The 20558-nt window shown below is 39.3% G+C and overlaps 2 protein-coding genes across 4 annotated transcripts in view; one reads left to right on the forward strand and one right to left on the reverse strand.

Moving 5' to 3' along the window:
* The window catches only part of LOC150081646 (protein NDNF-like), a 61507-nt gene extending 52656 nt beyond the window's left edge, over nucleotides 1–8851 (reverse strand). Inside the window, exon 1 of the mRNA XM_090380576.1 lies at nucleotides 8600–8851. The gene's annotated coding sequence lies outside the window, so the exon portion shown is untranslated. The remainder of the gene's footprint in view (nucleotides 1–8599) is intronic.
* Nucleotides 8852–18549: 9698 nt separating this feature from the next.
* The window catches only part of LOC150081647 (bifunctional heparan sulfate N-deacetylase/N-sulfotransferase-like), a 160294-nt gene continuing 158285 nt past the window's right edge, over nucleotides 18550–20558 (forward strand). For all 3 annotated transcript variants that reach the window (XM_090379507.1, XM_090379508.1, XM_090379509.1), the window contains exon 1: nucleotides 18550–18679. The gene's annotated coding sequence lies outside the window, so the exon portion shown is untranslated. The remainder of the gene's footprint in view (nucleotides 18680–20558) is intronic.

Genomic DNA, 20558 nt, shown 5'->3' on the forward strand with positions numbered 1-20558 from the left:
TTAAGTTTCCTCTAAGTGTACAGAATAGGCAACAGAAATTGAGGATAATATGTTTCTTTTGTATTAAACCTCAATTTCATAGACTGTAATTTTCGGAATACATGTGAAGGAAGGCTCTTCCTGAAAACATAAGTAGAAGAGATAAATGAGGAAAAGTTGGTTCTGTGAGTTTGGAGTTGGACAATGAATGGACTATGACTGACTGCAGCATGTGTTCGGATAGGTTTTGAGGAGAGTGAGGAAATGACAGATGAGAATTCAGAAGAACAGTACCCACAGAAATATCTATAGAAAAGGTATGCAACAGTAATTGAACGTCTGAGAGAGAGAGAGAGAGAGAGAGAGAGAGAGAGAGAGAGAGAGAGAGAGAGAGAGAGAGAGAGAGAGAGAGAGAGAGAGAGAGAGCGCTCCATTGGAAATTGGCATATAAAGAATATGCAATGTACATAACACCGATTGCATTTTGTCAGTAAAAAATACATGACATCACCCCTTTGAGTAAAAGTTCTTTTTCTCTGTGCATACAAAATGAAGTGTCAAGTGCCAACAGATTCTTTTCACTTAGCCTGGAGCCTAAGAGCTGTGCTGAATTATTCGATAGATTCAAGTCCCATACCTGATTGTTCAGTTCAGATTGTGTAGCTATTGTGGCTTCTTTGACTTGGCTTCAACTTCATCGCTACCTTCAAATGTAAATACTTGGGTAACAGAGTCTGTTCTAGAATTAACAAAGTTCTGAGGTTTATCTGGAATTGGTACACTTTCACTGTGAGACAGGACCTGATAGCAGATTTAACTATATTATATTGCAACTTCGTTCTGGGTGCTGTGTTGTAACACTGCACATGATAAAAGAGCAATCCGATGTTTGACCTCTGGGTTCACGTCATACTATAGGTTCATTAAATGCAAGGAATTATCTGCCATTAATTCACTGTCCCACATTTTGAACACACGAATAAGACATAATGCTGTGCGGGGTCGATAATTTGTCTTGGCACCACTTCTAACACCAAAATATGCATGATGTACTTGCTGGTAAATAGCAGCGATTCTTTGTCTCTGGATCCGTGGTGCAAAACTGACATGTGTAAGTCGTGGTAGCAGTACAGTGGTTATAATCACGGTCCTCCCGCAGGCCCTTGAAAAGGCCTGAGTTCGAATCCCGTCAGTGACACGAGGAACTGTTATGAGCATTTTTCACAACGTGGCTGAGCTAGTTGGTCTCGAGCAAGTGTTGCGTGTTTTTCCACCAGAAAACTCGAGTGTTTCGTCTAGCAAACAGCAAACCGAAAGTATACACGTGACAATACAATGCTATGAGGTGTCAATATATTTACACCTTATAGCCTTATATGTTTTGGCGCTTAGTGCGCGCGCGCACACACACACACGCGCACACATCTAACACCAAACTTATGACACAGGTGTAGCAAAAGAATGCAGGTGTTACACATCGACAACGCGGCATTATTTGCAAAAAAAAAAAAAGAAAAAGTAACGTATATATTAATGATAAATTAACAATTAAATCGCCTAAAACACTTCTTTTTTCAAAACCCTCTCCGGTAAAAAAAAAAATGTAAGCGCTTTGTGGTAACCCGTCAATGTAGAGAATAAACCTGTGCTCAGTTAACGAAAATCACTTATTCCAGTGTAATATAATAGCCAGATGAAAGCTAAATCACAAACAGACTGTATGCAGAATATGTATGTATTCATTAATAAATATGTATTTCATTTATACATGCCTTATAGTTTTTGTACTACTTTTGAAGTACAAAAAAATCAAAAATTTTAAGGCCGACTTGTACGCCGATTATAACATCGTAAGCTTGAATTGAAGGCACGCTTTTATGGTTAGAAAAAAATGAATTAATATTAATATATTTCCAATTTATTACATAAATATTTTCACACAAATATGCATTCTTACTCACCTTTTAAAACGCAAAAATTTTTCATTTTCCTCATCAGACGAAACCAGCTCATGGATTTCGTCGAGAGTTATTTTTATTCTGGTTTACTTTCCGAGAATTCAAAAAGTAAATGTTGGTTGTTGTCAATTATAGCAAACGTGATTACAGGATTATACAGGCATAGCTCAGTTTCATAATGAAGGCCCCCCCTACCCAAAGAGCATCAAAAACAGCGATGGTTTTAGTTTCATGACTATCTACATAATGGAGTGCTGCTGTCTTTTGGTATTCGAGACCCTATGTACTCTTTAATTTCATTCTTGGGTTAAAACTGTTGAATTTTATTTGAATTATATTTTTTCGTCTTTCCTATATATATTTTTTTATTAGCCCTAAAAATTTCACATACCCTAGGCATTGTACCTGAAGCGCCTATTGGAAAAGACAGTCCTGCTTTATATGCTTTCTTCACATGTTATTATACTATGAAGTATGATAAAATGTCACAATGCAGGCAATTAAAAGAAAGAATAGAAATAATTGAATTCAAAAGTAGACAATGATTTTACCGTGATCACCACTACCTATAATACAAAGACCGGATATGTATTGTAGCTTATGACTAAGTTCTGCGGCTCTGGTAAGTTAGTTTAACACTGCCTTGGTACTCTGTGATGATACTTAACCCAGCATATTGGACAGAAATGTGCATAGTGCTGTATACGAAAGGTGGCTGTTAAAAAAAAGGTGTCAACTTATATGATGAATATGTATATGTTTAAGCAGGAATTTTCAAGGCAAAAAAAAAAAAAAAAAAAAATAGAAGTCAAGTTATACGAGAGTGTATACGTATTCGTTTTGAGTTGCGGGTAGAGCCATAAATATTTTTGGTAAAACATTCAATAATTAAAATCATTTCATAATCCGGCTCTCCCGTGAATGCAGATAATCGGGCTTCCATTGTACTTTCATTTTCATTCGTATCACTTTTTTTTTTTTTTAAGTTTTTTTATCCAGTACTGTTTACTACTTTATAATAGCAACAAAGCCCAATGAATTCAACGGAAGGCTTCAGTTGTTCCAACAACAATTTTGCTAAATCGAAGCATAAAAGTTAATACAAACGCACACACGCCAACATGGGAATCGAATCAGTCCTGAATTTTGACAGAGACATGACGCGTGGCAAGGTGGACAAGTGTCTGAATGTAATACACTTCCCATATCACCTGTCCGTCCTCTCACAGCTTGTCTAATTCTTCCTTAAATTAGACAAACACAACAACAGATAGAAGTTTGCTCCAACAATAAACTACTCTTCCCCCCCGGCCGAAGGCAAACTTCCATAGATTTATTCTGTAACCGTCCTTTCAATTTTAATTTATGCTTCCTCTTGTGCACAGTTTGAGCAAGTAGAAAGATTCCATCGGCATTGAGCTTGCTCAATCCATTCAGAGTTTTAAACACCTCAATAAGATCTCCTCGCAGGTTCCTGGTTTCGTGGCGCTGCAATTCGCAGAACTGAAGCCTTTCCTGGTAAGAGCACTCTTTTGTTCTCTTCACTGATTTTGTTGCTCTTCTCTGCACTCGCTCTAACAGATTCACATCTTTCCGCAAATGAGACTTCCACAAGATGTAGCCTAATTAAGACAATGTGATCAGTATTTGTACATCTGAGGGCTTCTCTTCACATTTAAGATAACCTGTTAATTGATTCTTTTATTTAATCCCAGGTGAACGGTTATTACGTTTATCAACTCATGATACGTGGAGAGCATATCCTAATTTTGTATGTAGCTGTAAGCAAACTTGAATTTGCCACTTAGCACATCGATCTCATATTGTGGAAACATTCCGCTACGAGTTTTCTTGTTATTTCACTGCTCTAAATAAATTCACTGCTCCAGTGGAGAAGTGTACTGTTGTTTTATTTAGAGTAGTGCGATAGCAAGGCAACTCGTGGTGAGTTCGTTTACAATATGAGCTTAATGCACTAAGTAGCAAACTCAGTTTGCTGAAAGCTACGTACAGAATGAAAACATGCCCTTCATGTACAATGATGTTATATAACTCTCGGAGCATGAAGTTTTTGACATCATTTTATTTACTGTACCTTCTCGTATGGTATCACTTTATTTACTTCCCACTTCACATCATTTTATTTACGTGCAGTAAATAAAATGATGTGAAGTGGGAAGTATCCCACATATTGGGGATACAGTATTTACGATCGGTGGATTGTTGAGATTTTCACTGGGGTCAGAGTAGATTTGTTAACCGCGAGCAAAGTTGACGAAGAGAGTCTGAAAGTTTGCAGTGGCCCCTTTTGTTTCAACCGGGTGTCTCTCTTTATTTTCGTCTACTATCTATCAGCGGCCTTTATTTTAGATCTGTATTTCTTTTTTATCCCCAAATTAAAACGCGGATCTGGGTAAACTTGTCAACCCAGAACTAAACTGTGGTTGTGAGTTCGACCACATTAACTTCAAAAGGATTGAAACTTGAGTGTGGGTAGTATTTTAAACCCTGAGATAAGTTGTGGTTGAGAGTTCGGTGGTTTGTAGTGTCCTCTTCTGTTTTCACCGGGTGTTTCACGCCTCATGTCTCTTTCCTTTTTACCGCTGTCCTTTTTGGTGTTTTTTAATCCCAAAATTAAAATACAGATCTGTGTAGATTTGTTAACCAAAGTTAAACTGAAGGTTTTTTTTTTTTTTTTTTTTTTTGTGAAACCTCCAAACACGAAAGGTATTAGAACCCTCTAGTATTTAGTTCTGAGCATGAGTTGAAGGCTGAGAAGACATAAGATAATTGTTGACGTTAGACTTGAACTTCGGTAGGTTGTAATATTCAGAAAATACACGAAGGACGGTTGTTACATGAAAAATGGAATTTGAAGGGATAAATGGCCTGGAGTAAAAGTTGGTTCTCTGAGTTTGGAGTTGGGCAGTGAATACATGCTGACTGGTTGCGGCAGATGCCAATTCATAAAAACAGTGCCCGTGGAAGTATCTACAGAAAAGATATGCAGTAGAACTAGAACGTCTATGACACAGAAAGTGGAGAGACTTTGTACGAGATGAATCATTAATTAACTTCGTTTGAATAGAATCTAGAAGCGAGAGAGAGAGAGAGAAGGGGGGGGGGAACTATTCCAAATGTCGGATCAATATTCCATGGTAGAGCGAGTTTGACAACGACTAAACAACCACTTTACAGAGTTTCGGTCTCGACGTTAGTGTTATTTTAAACACTAACGTCGAGCGCGAAAACGAAATCCTAATTTTTTGCAATATTTGTGATGCGCTTATGCCAAGAGAGATTAGAAGTCACGATAATCCCTAATAGGATATGAATTCTTCTCCAAACATCTGAGTGTTACCAAAAATGAATATAGGAGCAGAAGATTCTTTTTTGCGAGAAATAAAACAGGACCGAGTTTTAGAAGGATTGACGTTAAGCTTTCTTCGCTCCGTTGGAAAATTACCTGAAGATCAGCATTTAAGGTATTGATGATTGATATTCGAGAAGTTGAGGCTGTTTGTACAGGACCAGGTTTCTTAACCTGGAAGATAGAATGTGATGTGCTATCATCAGCAGAAATATGGATAGAATTTCCAGTCAATGGAAAAAAGTCATTAATGTACAAGAGGAAAAGAATGAGAGAAAGAACTGAACTTTGGGGAACACCAGCATTAAAAGGAGAGGTTAGAAGACAGAGTGCTGTCTACCATCATCTGCAGTGACCGTTCAGAGAGAGAGAGAGAGAGAGAGAGAGAACTGGACACACAATTGCAAAATATAGTCGGCAAGTCATAAGATGAGAAGACCTTTAGAAGACGTTTAGAAGACCTTTATGCCAAACACGATCAGAACCCTTAGAAATGACACAGAAAGTGGAGAAAGATTCTTGTTGTTTCACCGAATTTGGCCAAAGACGAGTAATATAAGCTAGTATATTACAGTGAATCAAAATTAATGGAATCCATAGTGATGATCATTAATCAGATGAAGGGTTTCGAGATAGTTTAAGTGTTGGCAGTTGATGAATTTCGCCATTACTTTTAAAAGAGCAAAATAAGTGAAATGGGGTATCAAGTGGATTGGAGGGATTTGTCATCCTTTTTTTTTAGGAACTGGCTGGATATGAGCAAATTTCCAAGCAGAAGGAAATATACTAGTGACCCATACAACAGGCGCAAACTCAGGAATGCAGGTTTTCAGTTTTGAGAACAAGTGGAGAAATGTCATCAGAACTTGGAGCTTTTTTTTTGCATCAAGATTGTTTAGGATTCTTCTAACATCCTTCTCTCAGCAAACCACGGAGACATTGTAGTGGAGTTAACTGGATTTCACGGGAGGTAGTTTACCAAGATCGTCGATGCAAAAGTTTGAAATGCCTACAGAACCATTAATCGTGTGCTTTGAAGGGTTATCGATGAGACAAAGATCAAATATTTTCTGTGTTTGCGTGGTTAGGACTGTATTCTAGTAGATAAATGAACAAGCTGTGTGAGGTCATTATTAATTGCAAAAAGTCTCGGCATCTCGACGTTTTCTAGTTATACGGACCCAGCAGGTCCGTATAACTAGAAAACTAAGCCAGCTGGAGTTGTTAACATTCCAGAAAGAAAGAGTTGTTAAAAGAGCAGAAACCTTTCTTTGAAGTTAGCATTCCTAACTTCAAAGAAAGGAATCAAATGGTGATTAGTGGAGTTAGGTGAACGATAAAGGCAACAGATGAATTTGACAGAATGGAGCAGCGAGAGATTTTAGGCCAGTGGAGATTTTAAATTAAGAACTCCCTGACGAGGAATATCACATCAGACATATGCACCTTTTAGGCGCATAACAGAGTGAATAATTAGGGACTGAGATGGATATTGGTTGAAGTATTAGTTGATTATTCGTAAATGCAGTGCATTCAGTAGATAAAGTAAAATTAGGGAGTGCGGAACAAGTTGTAGGAAATAATTAAATTTTTGGATGTAGTGCATCCAAACACGCACACAGAAAAAATATATTCAGCTCCTGAACATAAACAATGTCCCTCCAACTCAACAATGTCCCTCCCCTCCGCATACACACTGTTCTGATTCTCTCTCTCTCTCATTCTCATGTAGCTAACTGATCCGGTTGCCTCAGCGTAGCGGTTCTCAAACTTTTTTCAACTGTCCCACCCTAAAATTATGGACTATGATTCATAGCATCCTTTTTAAATAGGACCATAACTTGTGCAGGATGTCAGAGCCCCCTTGAACTGAGTCCCTGAATTTACTTCTACTGTAACATAAATAAATTTGAATTTCTTTTTCAATAGGCTGGTTATCCGAATGACAATTCCGCGAATTTCCTATCTGAAGTCAGGCAATTATCTCAGAACGGCAATTCAGTTACACAGTTCTCCTACTGATTGTTAAAATAAGTTTAGCGTTTATTGAATCCATCAGAAAAATAAATTTTCAGAAAGTTCGCGGCACCCAGTTTGCGAACGATTGTCCTAGAGATTTACTAAGTTCGGTCCGGTGGATTATCTAGCGGCCGACCTGCGAACACCATTTTAGAGCTACATCTTCGAAATGTAAGGCATTTTGGATTTCGCTATGATACCCATCATAACCTAAAAACTCACAACCCACAGGTTGTGAGTTCGATTACATTAACTTAAAATGATCGAAACCTGGGTTTGGGTGAACAAGTCAACCCTGAGAAAAGTTGAGGGTTCGATGGTTTGCTGTAACCTCACTGGAGCAGCGTGTTTTCTTCAAATTGTGGTTCTTTCCTTGTTTTCTTGATTAAGAAAACAAGAAAAGAAACACAATTGAAATTTTACAAAGTAATGGCAATACCAACACTTCTTTACGGTTCTGGAACATGGATACCGAAACAAAGAGACATTAATAGAATACAAGCTGCAGAAATGAAATTTTTAAGATATGTTAAAGGATGTACAAAATTAGAGAAAATGCCTAAGGTAAATATTAGAAAGGAATTAAAGATTTACTCAGTTAATGAAAAAATTATAGAATATTGACAAAGATGGAAATAACATGTAGAAAGAATGGAAGATAATAGATTCCCTAAATTAGTTTACATATAGAGCAAAAGGAAAAAGAGACAGAGGAAGACCGAAGAAAAGATGGGCAGACCTCTTTGAGATCGGCACAGGCAGATCGCCTAATCCGTGAAGGAAGACAAGACAAACATTTTGATGATTTAATAACGCAAGGTTTTTGAAAATATCATCTTACAATTAAAATTGTAAGGGAAAACACAGCTGCAGGTTTTGATATAATATATCAAAACCTGATTTGATACAAGATTTCACTTTCTTTTATCTCCAGCAAAGAAATGCAGGCCGAAGATGATAAATATGCTGTACTATATTTAAAGAAGTGCATTTCAATAAAACATTTGTACATGTCATATAAACAGTAGCTGATTCAACACACAGCTGTCAAGTAGAAGACTAATTATGCAGAGGGATCTTTCTAACGTAATTCTTCAGTTTATTCTGAGGGTCAACGGCCAATGCCGATAATATGTAAACATGCGACTGCCAAGGATTACATAAGTATGTCTGCGATGTCATACGAATGCATGTAGCGTTTGTCTTTGAACTGCCATCCATTGTCTTATTTAACATTGTGAAGTGAGCATGCAAAAGACATAACGAAACTTACTTGTTTCTGGATAATCACAGCGTCTCCACGGATTTGTGTCTTCCCGTGATCACACTATAGATAGAAACCCGTGTGGGGGATGGAGCTGTTAAAAAATATCCTCACATGGCATCATAACTTCACGTGCCGTCAGAAATAGCATAAAACGTCCAGAACAGACAGATGTCCCAACAACTGATGCCTATTACGGCGGGCTACTTATCGGAATCGGCTCTTCCCCCTCTGTCACCACATCGTCCGTTACGTACAACCTCCGGCTGCAAATGGTATACTTGGCGGGCTACTGCGGGAGTGCGAGGAGGAGACGCCTTCAGTCACGTGACGCCCTTGTTTGATGGCCAACTGGATAATTTTTGGCCGACGGAACTCGTGCGGAAGCGGAGGATTGAAACAGGAGAACGAGGAGGAGGAGGAGGCAGTAGAAACCACATCAGAGTAACGGTTTATGACCTTCAAAAAGCATTTTGATCCCCCCATACTTCCGCTAGTTAAACAGTCAAAATGTGATCGAGAAGGGAAAAAGCGAAATTGTGCTCTAGAGTCACGTTACGCTGGAAACAATACAGCTCTTAATCAGCTGGATTTTCATCCCGCTCAGAGTATGCTGATTTTTTTTTCTTCCTTTTTTTTTTTTTTTTTTTTTTTGCACGACTGATGTTCTTATTGACATAAAATTTATTCGAGGATTCTTTAAGACAACAAGCAGAGTGCAGATATGAAGGCTTTTTTTAAGGTACAAGAATGCAATACCCAAATTTTTTAAGTGATAACACTGCTATCACATATAGGTAACTATATGTGAATTGCCGACTTCCAAGAGACTGTATTTATATTGCATCATAATTTTACTGGTAATATATTTGGAATTATTATTGAAAGAAGGGCATTCGTTGCGAACTTTATTTTTTCAAAGTTAAAGTTTCGGATAGCCGATTTTAAATGCACTATCTGCGGTATAACATAAAAGGAAATTTGTAAAAGAAAATAAGGGGGAAAAAGTAGAGTAGTTTAAAAACTACCAATCCACACTTATTATTTATGCATTATGTACCGTACATGCTTATACAGCTTTAAAATAATTGTCAATATTTTGCTACTCCAAGGATGTCTGTTAGTCTCTTTTTTCCGCTGCAAGATTCTGTATTTTCGTCAAACATGCTAGTTGGTCCATATTCATTTCTTATTATTTGGCCCAGCCAGCAGTAGCGATCAGAAGGGACTTAAACATTTCAGTGGCTGTTGATTCCTGTGGTATTATATATTCATCATAAAGAACCCTTTAATTTTTAAATTTATGTCTGATTCGGATTAGTATGGAGTGATGAAAATGTTTTTTCATCTATCAAATTCAGTTTATGTTATTTCTCTAGTTTTGTGCATTGCTGTTAAAATGTCCAAAGTATTTTTTACAGAGTTCGAGCTTTTTTTTTTTTCTTTTTTAAATCAAACTGTAAAAGGAAAATCAAAAATTCTTCTGAAAAAAAACAACAACAAAAAAAACCCAGTAAAAATCAATGATGATGAATATCTACCGCCATTTATACAATCATACTTTGAATCCCATTAACCCCAAATCACCACAGAGCTCGTCGAAATTGGTGCCACGAACGTGTGACTTGAAGCCCTGTCCTCTGATGAGTCCCGTTCTAGCCTATAAAACGTTATTTCATCTGGAGACGACGAGGAACGCGTACCATCCATCCAACATCAGGGAAAGGGGCACCTACGATGGAGGCGGTGTTCTCGTGTGGGGTGATTCAATGATCAACGGCCTCATCTATCTTTATGTTTTTGATAGGAGTATCGTAACTGCGCAGATGTATCGCAACACATCTTCGAACCCTGTGCGCGAATTTAGAGATGCGGTTGGGCCAGATTTTCTTTTCATGCTCAACAAAGTCACTGTACATAGAGGTCAAGTGGTGAAGGAATATCTTGAAACTGAACATATCCAATGACTGTCGTGGCTTGCAAGATCACCAGACTTAAATCCGATGGAAGTTGTGGGACGCCCTTGGGCGTCGCATTGCACGCCGACGGCCAACTTCTAGGTCACTTGATGAGTTGAGTTCTGTGCTGGTGAAATAATGAGTTTTGCTGACACCGAATGTTATAGACATCCTTATATCCCACACGGTTCACCGCTGTCAGGCCGGTTTAGCCGTTGGAGGGGATGAGACGCTGTACTGGTGTCATATGACCATATTTTTGAGCATCTTGTATCGACTTCTGTAAGGTGACCATTTTTTAGCAATCGGTATAAATATCCGTTGTTCCTGTCTGAAGTTTCTCTCTGTCTCCTCGTTTCATTGTGATTCTATGGTACAACACCATACAAAACTTTGTCTGTTTGTTGAACGAGTTACACCACGTTTTCTACATGTTCAGTTAATTTTGTAGAGCATTGTAGTTCGTTTGCCTAGAGTGCTGCCACTTTACTAGGTACACCTACCTAGCAGCGTGTTGAGGCTCCTTTAGCCTTCAAAACAGCCTGATTTCGTCTAGGCATGGATTGAAAAAGATGCTGAAAACGTTGTGCAGGAATGGAGTACCATGCAGACATGAATGTGTCTCGCAGTTCCTTGAGATTCGACGGAGGCGTAGGCCTGCAGCGAACAGCTCTTTCCAGCTCATCTAAAGATGTTCAATAGGATTGAGATCTATGGACTTGAGCAGGCCACTGCAGCAAAGAAAAGTCATTGTCATGTTCCTGGAACCATTACATAGTGATTCGGGCTTTTTGCACCGGCGCATTATCCTGCTGGAAGTAACCATCTGACTGAGAATAAACTGTCAACATGAACCGATGAACTTGGTCGGCAATGATGTTTAGGTATGATGTGGCATTCAGACGTGAATCTGAGTATCAATGGACCCAACATGTGCCACGAAAACAATACCCACGCCATAATACTGCCGACAGCACCTTGCACAGTAGTCGTCAGACATGACGGGTCCATGGATTCATGTTGTTTTCGCCAAATTCTGAACCTTCCATCAAAATGATGCACCAGGAACTTCGACTCGTCAGACGAGCAACTGTTTTCCAATCCTCGATGGTCCAGTGCTGGTGTTGCTCTCCCCACAGGAGGCGTGCTCTCTTGTTCTTCATTGATAACAAAGGTACCCGATGTGGCCATCGCTGTTGTAGCCCATTCGCGACAAAGTGCGACTAGTGGTACGTTGCGATATTTTGTTCTGCGCACCAAGGTTGTATTCTGGCATGATATGCGACATTGTGGCCCGTCTGTTTGCTTCCACAAGTCATACTCTTCTGACCTCTCTCATCAACAAGCGATTTTCTTCCACAGGAGTGCCATTGAGAGGATGTTTTCTGTTCGTTGCACCATTCTCGATACACCCTTGGAACTGTGGTGCTTGAAAAGTTCAGGAAACTGCCGTTTCAGAGATGCTTTGTCCAGCATGTCTTGCACCTACTACCATGCCACGTTCGAAGTCCGTTAGATCACTCCTTTTCCCCATTTTTGCTACGCTTTGTATGCTTAACTGATACTAGAAAGGTTGTTCTGCTACAGTGATATTCACAACTGTGGTCATGTGACTTGCAACGTTGTGGGACAACCATTTGTGTGCACAGCATGGGTGTACCTAATAAAGTGTATGTATCATATCTATAAATTACGCGTGTTTTTTGGTCGATTTCTCTATTTTGCTGGACGAAAAACCGGAGTTTCCTGAGGGGAAAACTAGACCAACTAAGCAACGGAATGAAAAAAAAAAAAAATAATAATAAATAAATAAATAAGAATAACAAAAAAAGCCCATAAAAGTGACTCGGGTCATTGACAGAAACCGAACGTGGCCCTTTTACCACCCGGGTGTGGTGAGGACGGTGATTAAAGCCACTGTGATACCCTTGCAGACTGCAGACGTGGCATAGAAAAGGAAAGAAGAAATATCCAGAGGTTAAAATGCGAATGCTGACCACTTCGCAGTATAGTGGAACTTTAAAAGCCCTCGCGTACACTGGGTGGACAGAAATCATTGGGTACATATCTAGTAACGGGTAGGCGCACCTCTCGCCCGGATAAGGGCGAGAGGTGCGCGTAGTGTGGGTGCACGATGACCATGAATGGATGCAGATGTTCTGCAAAGATGGACACATAACTTGGATCGTTTAGAGATGCGTCTAGACATACCAGAGGACTCAACTTGTGGCAGTTGAACGCGACCCAGACCATTACCGACCGTACACATGCCTGAACAATTCCCTGTTGACATGATGGGTGCATTGCTTCGTGCAGTTTCATCAGATGCACCCTCTCGTCACCTGGGAATAACTGGAAACGGGACTCATCGGACCAGGAGAACTGTCTCCAATCATCTCAGGTCCAGTGCCGATGTTCTTTCTCCGAATTGAGGCGTAGAGTCCTTTGTCGTGGGTATAGCATATTGCGGTATAACCCATAACCTATTGTGGCTAAAGATCGCCTGATGGTCTTGGTGGGGACGTTTCTGGCAACTCCGTCGTTGAAGTCGGCGGTGATTTGTGCAACTGTCGCTCTCGAGTTGGCCGAAACAATGCGAGACAGTCGTCGACGGCCATTTTCATCCAGCACCGTTCTCCGCCCACAGCGCTGTCCTCGATGAGATGTTTTTCCAAATATGGCCTATTCCCGATACACTCTTGATACTTTCGAGCGGGGATAGTGCAATTTATGCATCACTCCGCGATAGAGTGACCCATGCGCCGGGCACCCACTGTCATCCCTCTTTCAAAATCGGTTAACTGACGACGTTTACCCATACCGATATTGAATTACCATCTACGTGAATGCAGTGTACCTATATACCTGCCAAGGAACGGGTTCGTGCATTAGCGAGATTGATATTACCTAATGCGGTCTCAGCCAACCAATGGCAATCCCGCTGTCGGTTGCATATAATTTAGATACTACCTCTCCTGTTTGCCCAAGTAAGTACAGGGAGGGAAGAAAACCTGCCATGACCAAAAAAGATTGATGTGAACAACTGAAAATAATCAAATTACATAAAAAATACATATAAATAAATTTCAGACAAAGTCCAAACTTTATTGGAAAAACTGCATCTATTCACAGTCTGTTGGAAAGCCACCAGCGCCAGGAGCTGCCGAGAACAGAAATGCCAGCACGAGGAGCTGGAGTTGCAGCGGATATAGCAGACTCAAACCTCCACGATTTCACAGAACTTTAGATAATTCAGCGCAAGGAGCTGTAAAGGTGACTGTTGCGTTGTCCAGGAACCAGGTATTCCATGAATATTGTCCTTTCAGTGTATATAACAGCGATTATAACAACCACCGTTCTGGGCAGTGTGGAAAAGGCCTGGATTCGAATCTCGTCAATGACAGTGAAAATTTCGTGCATTTTTTAACTGTAGCTGAGTTACTTGGTGTTTGTCTATGGCAGCATATATTTTATTATTTTATTTTATTTTTTCCCCCGCTAGCGAAGAGGACAAAGTTATATAAGTTTCTGTTTGAGTAATCTGAAATTGATGATGTACTCTTTAACAGGGAGAAGGAGGTGATTGTCCCTCTGTATAAGGCAATGGTCAGGCCACACCTTGAGTACTGCGTACAGGTCAGGAGGCCTCATTTTAGGAAGAATGTAGATTTACTTGAGCGTGTATAGAGAAGGGCAACAAGATTGGTGAGGGGAATGAAGGGATCCTCTTACCAAGAGAGGCTTAAGTTCTGTAAATTGCAGTGGCTGGAGACTAGGCATCTGCGCGGTGATCTCATTGAGGTGTATAAGGCCTTGAATGGGTTGAGCACGCTGAATTCGGATGGGATCCTTCCACTTGTTCAGACTACGAACCTAAGGGGGCACAAATTCAAATGTAAAATAGATGTGCCGAAATTTGCCTTTAGCCAGCGGGTGGTTAATAATAAGATCCAATATTCCTTACATTTCGAGGGTACAGCTCTAAAACGGTGTTCGCAGGCCGGCCGCTAGATAGTACACCGGACCAAACCTATTGGTAACTCTCTAGGAGGCTTCCGGATCAGCTAGTGTATAATCTTGCTACCTCTACTCTGCTAGATAGTGACTGGAGGGAGTCGGAGTAGTGTGCATGCGCGGAGCATTGTCGAGGCCACGTTATGTCAAGGATCTGGGTATATTCTTACCACATGTACGCCATATCCAAAAATTTCATTACTTCATACAGCATGTCCCACCCACTTTTTCTTACTATTGAATACACCATGAATTGTCAAAATAATAGAGCAAGCTTATCTGCGAAAAGATCTAAACCTCCCAAGGACTTCCTAATTCATTTCACAAATATGCGTGGTCTCAATTCCAATCTCAACGATGTCCATTTCCACTTGCAGTCTTCCAAACCCCATGTACTTTTTCTGACTGAATCTCAGTTATCAGTTGATTCAACTACTACTCATCTCAGATGTCCAAATTATTTGCTGTATGATTCCTTTCGCCTCAAAGGTGGTACTTGTGCATATGTCCGTTCTGATATTCCTTGTCAGAGACTTGGCAATTTGGAATCTCCTCTCTTTGATCTTCTCTGGCTCAAAATCTCTCTACCTCATTGTGTCAAATTCATCTGTTGTCTCTACCGTTCTCCCAACTCCACTAATCACTTGGAGCTCTTTGACTTCATCTCTTTGCAACTTGACTTTCTCCAGTCCAACTTTCCTAACAGTGAGGTAATTTTCCTTGGTGATTTTAACGTTCACAACTCCAGCTGGCTTCCGTTTTCTAGTCACACCGACCCAGCAGGTCGAGATGCTGAGGCTTTTGCAATTACTAATGACCTAGCACAGATTGTTCATTTACCTACAAGAATGCCGGACTATCCTAATCATACAGTCAAGATGCTTGAGCTTTTTCTCACAAACAACCCTTCTAAGTACGCGGTCGAAGTGAGAGGTCCTTTAGGCACTTCAGATCACAACTTGGTGATTGTCTCTTGTCCAATGGAACCTTTATCTCATGGCTATTCCCAACCTCGTATTGTTTGGCATTACAAGAATGCAAAATGGGATGACCTGCGAGACTTCTTTTCTTCTTTTCCTTGGTCTGATTACTGTTTCAAAACTTCTGATGTCAACGTTTGCTCAGATCTCTGTCAGTGAAATTATTCTTGCAGGAATGGAATCCTTTATCCCACACTCCGATTTAAAATCTCGTCCCTTATCTAAACCTTGGTTTTCCAATAAATGTGCTAAGGCTGTCCAAGAGAAGAATGTTGCATATCGTAATTGGCTTGTTTCTAATTCTTCAGTTTCATTTTCTGCCTACACCAAAGCTCGCAACAATTGTAAAGCAGTTATTAATCAGTCCAAACTAGAGTTTGAACAGGCTAAGAGTAGAAAACTTGCTTCTTGCCCTAATGGTAGCCGAACATTCTGGTCTCTTGCCAAAGCTATTGGCAAGAGACCAGAATATTCTGGTCTCTTGCCGCAACTTTTGCCCATCTCTGCTCCCACCTCTGTCCAAACCAGATGGTTCTGTTGTCACTTCAGCCAAGGATAAAGCTGACCTGCTAGCATCCCATTTTCGTTCCAGCTCTTGTATTAATGATCTTGGTAAAACACCTCCCACCATTCCTAACACGCTCCATTCAATGCCTCCTGTGGTCTTCCGTCAAAAGGATATCAGAAGGATTTTGATGAATCTTGATGCTAAGAAAGCTCCAGGTCCTGATGGTATTTCTCCAGTTGTTCTCAAAACCTGTGCTCCTGAACTTACTCCTATTCTTTGCCACCTTTTTTCACTTTCTTATTCCAAAGGTGTTTTTCCTTCTGCTTGGAAATTTGCTCATATCCAGACAGTTCCTAAAAAGGGTGACAAATCCCTCCCATCCAATTATCGTCCCATTGCAATTACTTCTACTCTTTCTAAAGTAATGGAGAAATCAATTAACTGCCAACTCTTAAACTACCTAGAAACCTTCCGTCTGATTAACGATCGCCAGTATGGATTTCGTCAGTGTCGATCCACTGGTGATATTCTGGCTTATGTTACCCATTTATGGACTAATTCAATGGAAAGGTTCGGTGAAACACAAGTAGTTGCTCTTGACATCTCAAAGTCTTTCAATCGTGTTTGGCATAAAGGTCTTCTAAACAAGCTTCCATCTCATGGTTTGCCAGTTGTTTTTTGTAATTGGTTATTTATCCAGTTTTCTCTCTGATCGCTCACTGAGGGTGATGGTAGATGGCTCTCTGTCTTCTAACTTCTCCACTAATGCCAGTGTCCCCCAAGGTTCAGTTCTTTCCCCCACTCTTTTCCTCTTGTATATCAATGACCTTTTTCCATTGACTGCAAATCCTATCCATAGTTTTGCCGATGATAGCACATTGCATTCCACTTTCCATTTTGAGAAACCTTGTCCTGCTCAATCAGCTTCAAGTTCTCGAAAATATGCTGCCAATTCCTTAAATGACGATCTTCAGGTAATTTTCCAGTGGGGCAAAGACAACTTAGTTGATTTCAACCCTTCTAAAACTCAGTCTTGTGTTATATCTCGCAAAAAGGATTCTTCTGCTCCTATGCTTATTTTTAGTGACACTCCGATTTCTAGGCAAAATGATGTATCTCTTTTGGGGATTACCCTGACTTCTAATCTCTCTTGGCACAAGCACATTACAAATATTGCTTCCTCTGCATCTAAAAAACTTGGTTTTCTCTTTCGCTCTCGGCGTTACTTTTCTTCCAAACAGCTGCTCACGCTGTATAAATCGCAAATCCGCCCTGCTATGGAATATTGTTCCCACATCTGGGGTGGTGCCCCCAAAACCTCTCTCAGGCTTCTTGATTCCATTCAGAAGAGGGCAGTTAGGTTAATTAATGAATCATCTATAACAGAGTCTCTCCCCTCGCTGTCTCATAGACGCACTGTTTCTGCTGCATGCCTCTTCTACAGATACTTCCATGGGCACTGTTCTTCTGAATTGGCTTCTATAATTCCCGCTCTCTCTCTTTCAAAACAGTCCGAATACGTGCCGCCACTAGGAAACATCCATTTACTGTCCAACTTCAAACCCACAGAACCAACTTTTCATCTTCCTCATTTATTCATTCAACTGCCGTTTTCTGGAACAACCTTCCTTCATACGTATTTCCTGAAAATTACAATCTACAGAAGTTCAAGTCCAATATCAGCAAATATCTTCTTTCGTCTTCTCAACCTCCAACCCAAGCACGGTACTAAGTACTATAGGTTCTAATACCTCTCGTGTTTGGGGTTCACATAAAAAAAAAAAAAAAAATTGCTGGAACAAACTTCCATCTGTCGTCGTGGACGTTGATAGGTTAAATAAATTTAAGGAGGAACTGGACAGCATTTGGAGGGAATGGTGTGATTTTTTTTTTTTTTTTTTTTGGCTGATGCTGCATAAGCTGATACACTTGCTTTCTTGTATCACATGCCACTACTACTACAGCTATACACCAAATAATCGCGCCCTTTAACAGTCATACCAAAATATTCGCGGCCTTGTGGTGGTTTGACCTCGCATTATGGTAGTTTTGAAACCGCAAAAATCTCAAACGATCCCAATTTTTAATAATAACATCTTAAAAACTATTAAAAGCAACATTCAAAAACGAGTGTTTATGTTTAATTAACCTATAAAGTTTATCTGGGTGGTGGTATCCGCTGAGAATAAATAACAATAGTCTTCTCCACTGGTGAAATTTTATATATTCGAGGTAGTACAATACTATGGCAACTCGTTGTGAAGGCAGTCACAATAGGAGATATAACCAAAATGATGCCAATTTAATTAATTAATTTAACTACTTTGGTAGATAGCTAGGTTAAAATGATGCGTTTGCACTAACCTACATAATAGTTAAATTAATCTTTAAAACAACTATCCTTGAGATGGCGCCACTCACAAAAAATTCTGGGTTGTGATATCGTTATTTGTATAGCATGTGGAGGTGGTCTAGGTACGTTAGGTGTAGTTTTGTGAAGTTCAGTTGTTTTTAAGTTATATTTTGGATGGATTAATAATATAGGTATTAATCTCCGATGTAATGATGATGATGCTTTTACATATGACCATAATGGTGACATTTTTCTGTGTTGTGTATTTAGATTGAGGTAGGAAAACTAGTGCTTTCGAACTTCTCGTTTTGATAGATTCATAATACAAAGTATTAATTCCAGGCATGATGCAATGATAATTTTAGAATCACTTATACGGTGTGATGTGATATTGTTAGCTATTGGCATAAACTTGTTTACCAGGATTTTCTAAATTTTTGAAATAACTGCAAGTTGAATCACTTGCTCAAACCTAAGAATGCACACGCACACAGAGGCGTAGGTGGAACGCCCGTAATAATAATAAATATTGCAACGCCTGGCATAATCTAGCTTCAGCCAGCCTCACCCTCTATGCATACACACTACTCTTACTCCTTTCAGTTGCAGCTGATAAGATACACATTTTTTTTTTTTTTTTTTTTCAATTGTGCCAGAGCTTGTTGCCCATTTACATATATGTGTGTTCATAGCATTGTGCATGCTGTTATGCAGACTAAAAAGCCTGGAATAACTCATGGCTAAAATCAGTTATTTCCAGAGAGGATTGCTAGTACTATACAAATTCAAATTATTGTTGTAATGACCCTACAGCTCTCGGTCATATCTGTATAAGTTTGTCTATGCAATTTTTTTTTTGTGAGCTAATTTGCAGTTGTATGAGCTGAAAAAAGCAGGATCCTACTCTACTGCATGAGATTAGCTGGGTATGGCATTAATTGAAGAGGACTAGAAAAATTCCTGCACTTATTGACAGGAACTGAACCCAGATCTCCCCAGAAGTGTGGAAAATGATAACAACTATCAGAATACAATGAGCAAGAATCCACATCCTCCACTGCTTAGCTGATTGGTAGTGTGGCCATTGTTTTGGCCAGTTCACACTTGACAACAGTAGTTAGCAATATTTTTAATTCACCCCAACTCTGGAAATATTTCAGGAGACATAAGAGACTAGCTAAACTTGACGTTGCCACTGAAGTCACCACAAAAACTGACTGACAGGTGAGGTATTCAAATTTAGTTTCAATATGAATACCCCTAAATTAGTGGCAGAGGAACTTTTTTAGGAGTGTTTGTTAAAAATACAAAATCTAAAAATAGATTTTGTATTTTTAACAAAGAGTATGCAATTAGAATAATGGAAATGCTTTAAGGGGGCACAGCTATATATGCATAGCTGTCAACTCTCTAGATTTATGACAGAGAATCCACTCTTTTTACTTAGGTTGACCCTATCTCTTTCTGTGGCATAATATAGTTAGTGACCGTGACACTCTCTTTTAATATCACACAAAAAAAGTAAGCTTCCAATAAAATTAGATTTTTTTTTTTTTAACTTTTACAAATTTCTGCTTATTTTCATTAACAAATTGGCTGTCATGTGTGCAGTTATACATTGCAAAATAGAAAAATGGGATAAAAGCCCTGTACTCTGTAAAGTGCAATTATGTCATAGTGCTTGTATGATGTTAAGCTAATTAAAGTCATCTGATAAGATGCAAAGAAATATGATATAAAATTTCAGATGTATGCAGGATTTTCCGTGTATTGTAATATGTGAAAATGGAACATATTTGCCCTTTATACTATATGTAGACATGATTTTTCAGAAGTTTGCATACAAATAAGCATAAGAACAGTATACAGTATGATAAGAACAGTATGCAGTTCATAGAAAGAAATTACAAGATTGATGTAGCATTTTGTAGTAATGATGAGGTTTCCAAACTTTTTAGACATGTGGACCCCCACATCAGAAGGAAAAAACATTCCAGATCCTTAATAAAAAAAAAAAAAAACACTAAAAATAAAAACAGTCAGTCACTAGCACCAGTTCTTTACACATATAACATGCACATTGACAGTCCAAGGTCACTCAGAAAAGGCCAAATTTACTTCTTACTTTTATGCATAGCATATTCTGGTTCAATTT

The sequence above is a fragment of the Mastigoproctus giganteus genome, chromosome 8 (assembly GCF_048544385.1).
Source record: "Mastigoproctus giganteus isolate SK-2022 chromosome 8, ASM4854438v1, whole genome shotgun sequence".
NCBI lineage: Eukaryota > Metazoa > Arthropoda > Arachnida > Uropygi > Thelyphonidae > Mastigoproctus > Mastigoproctus giganteus.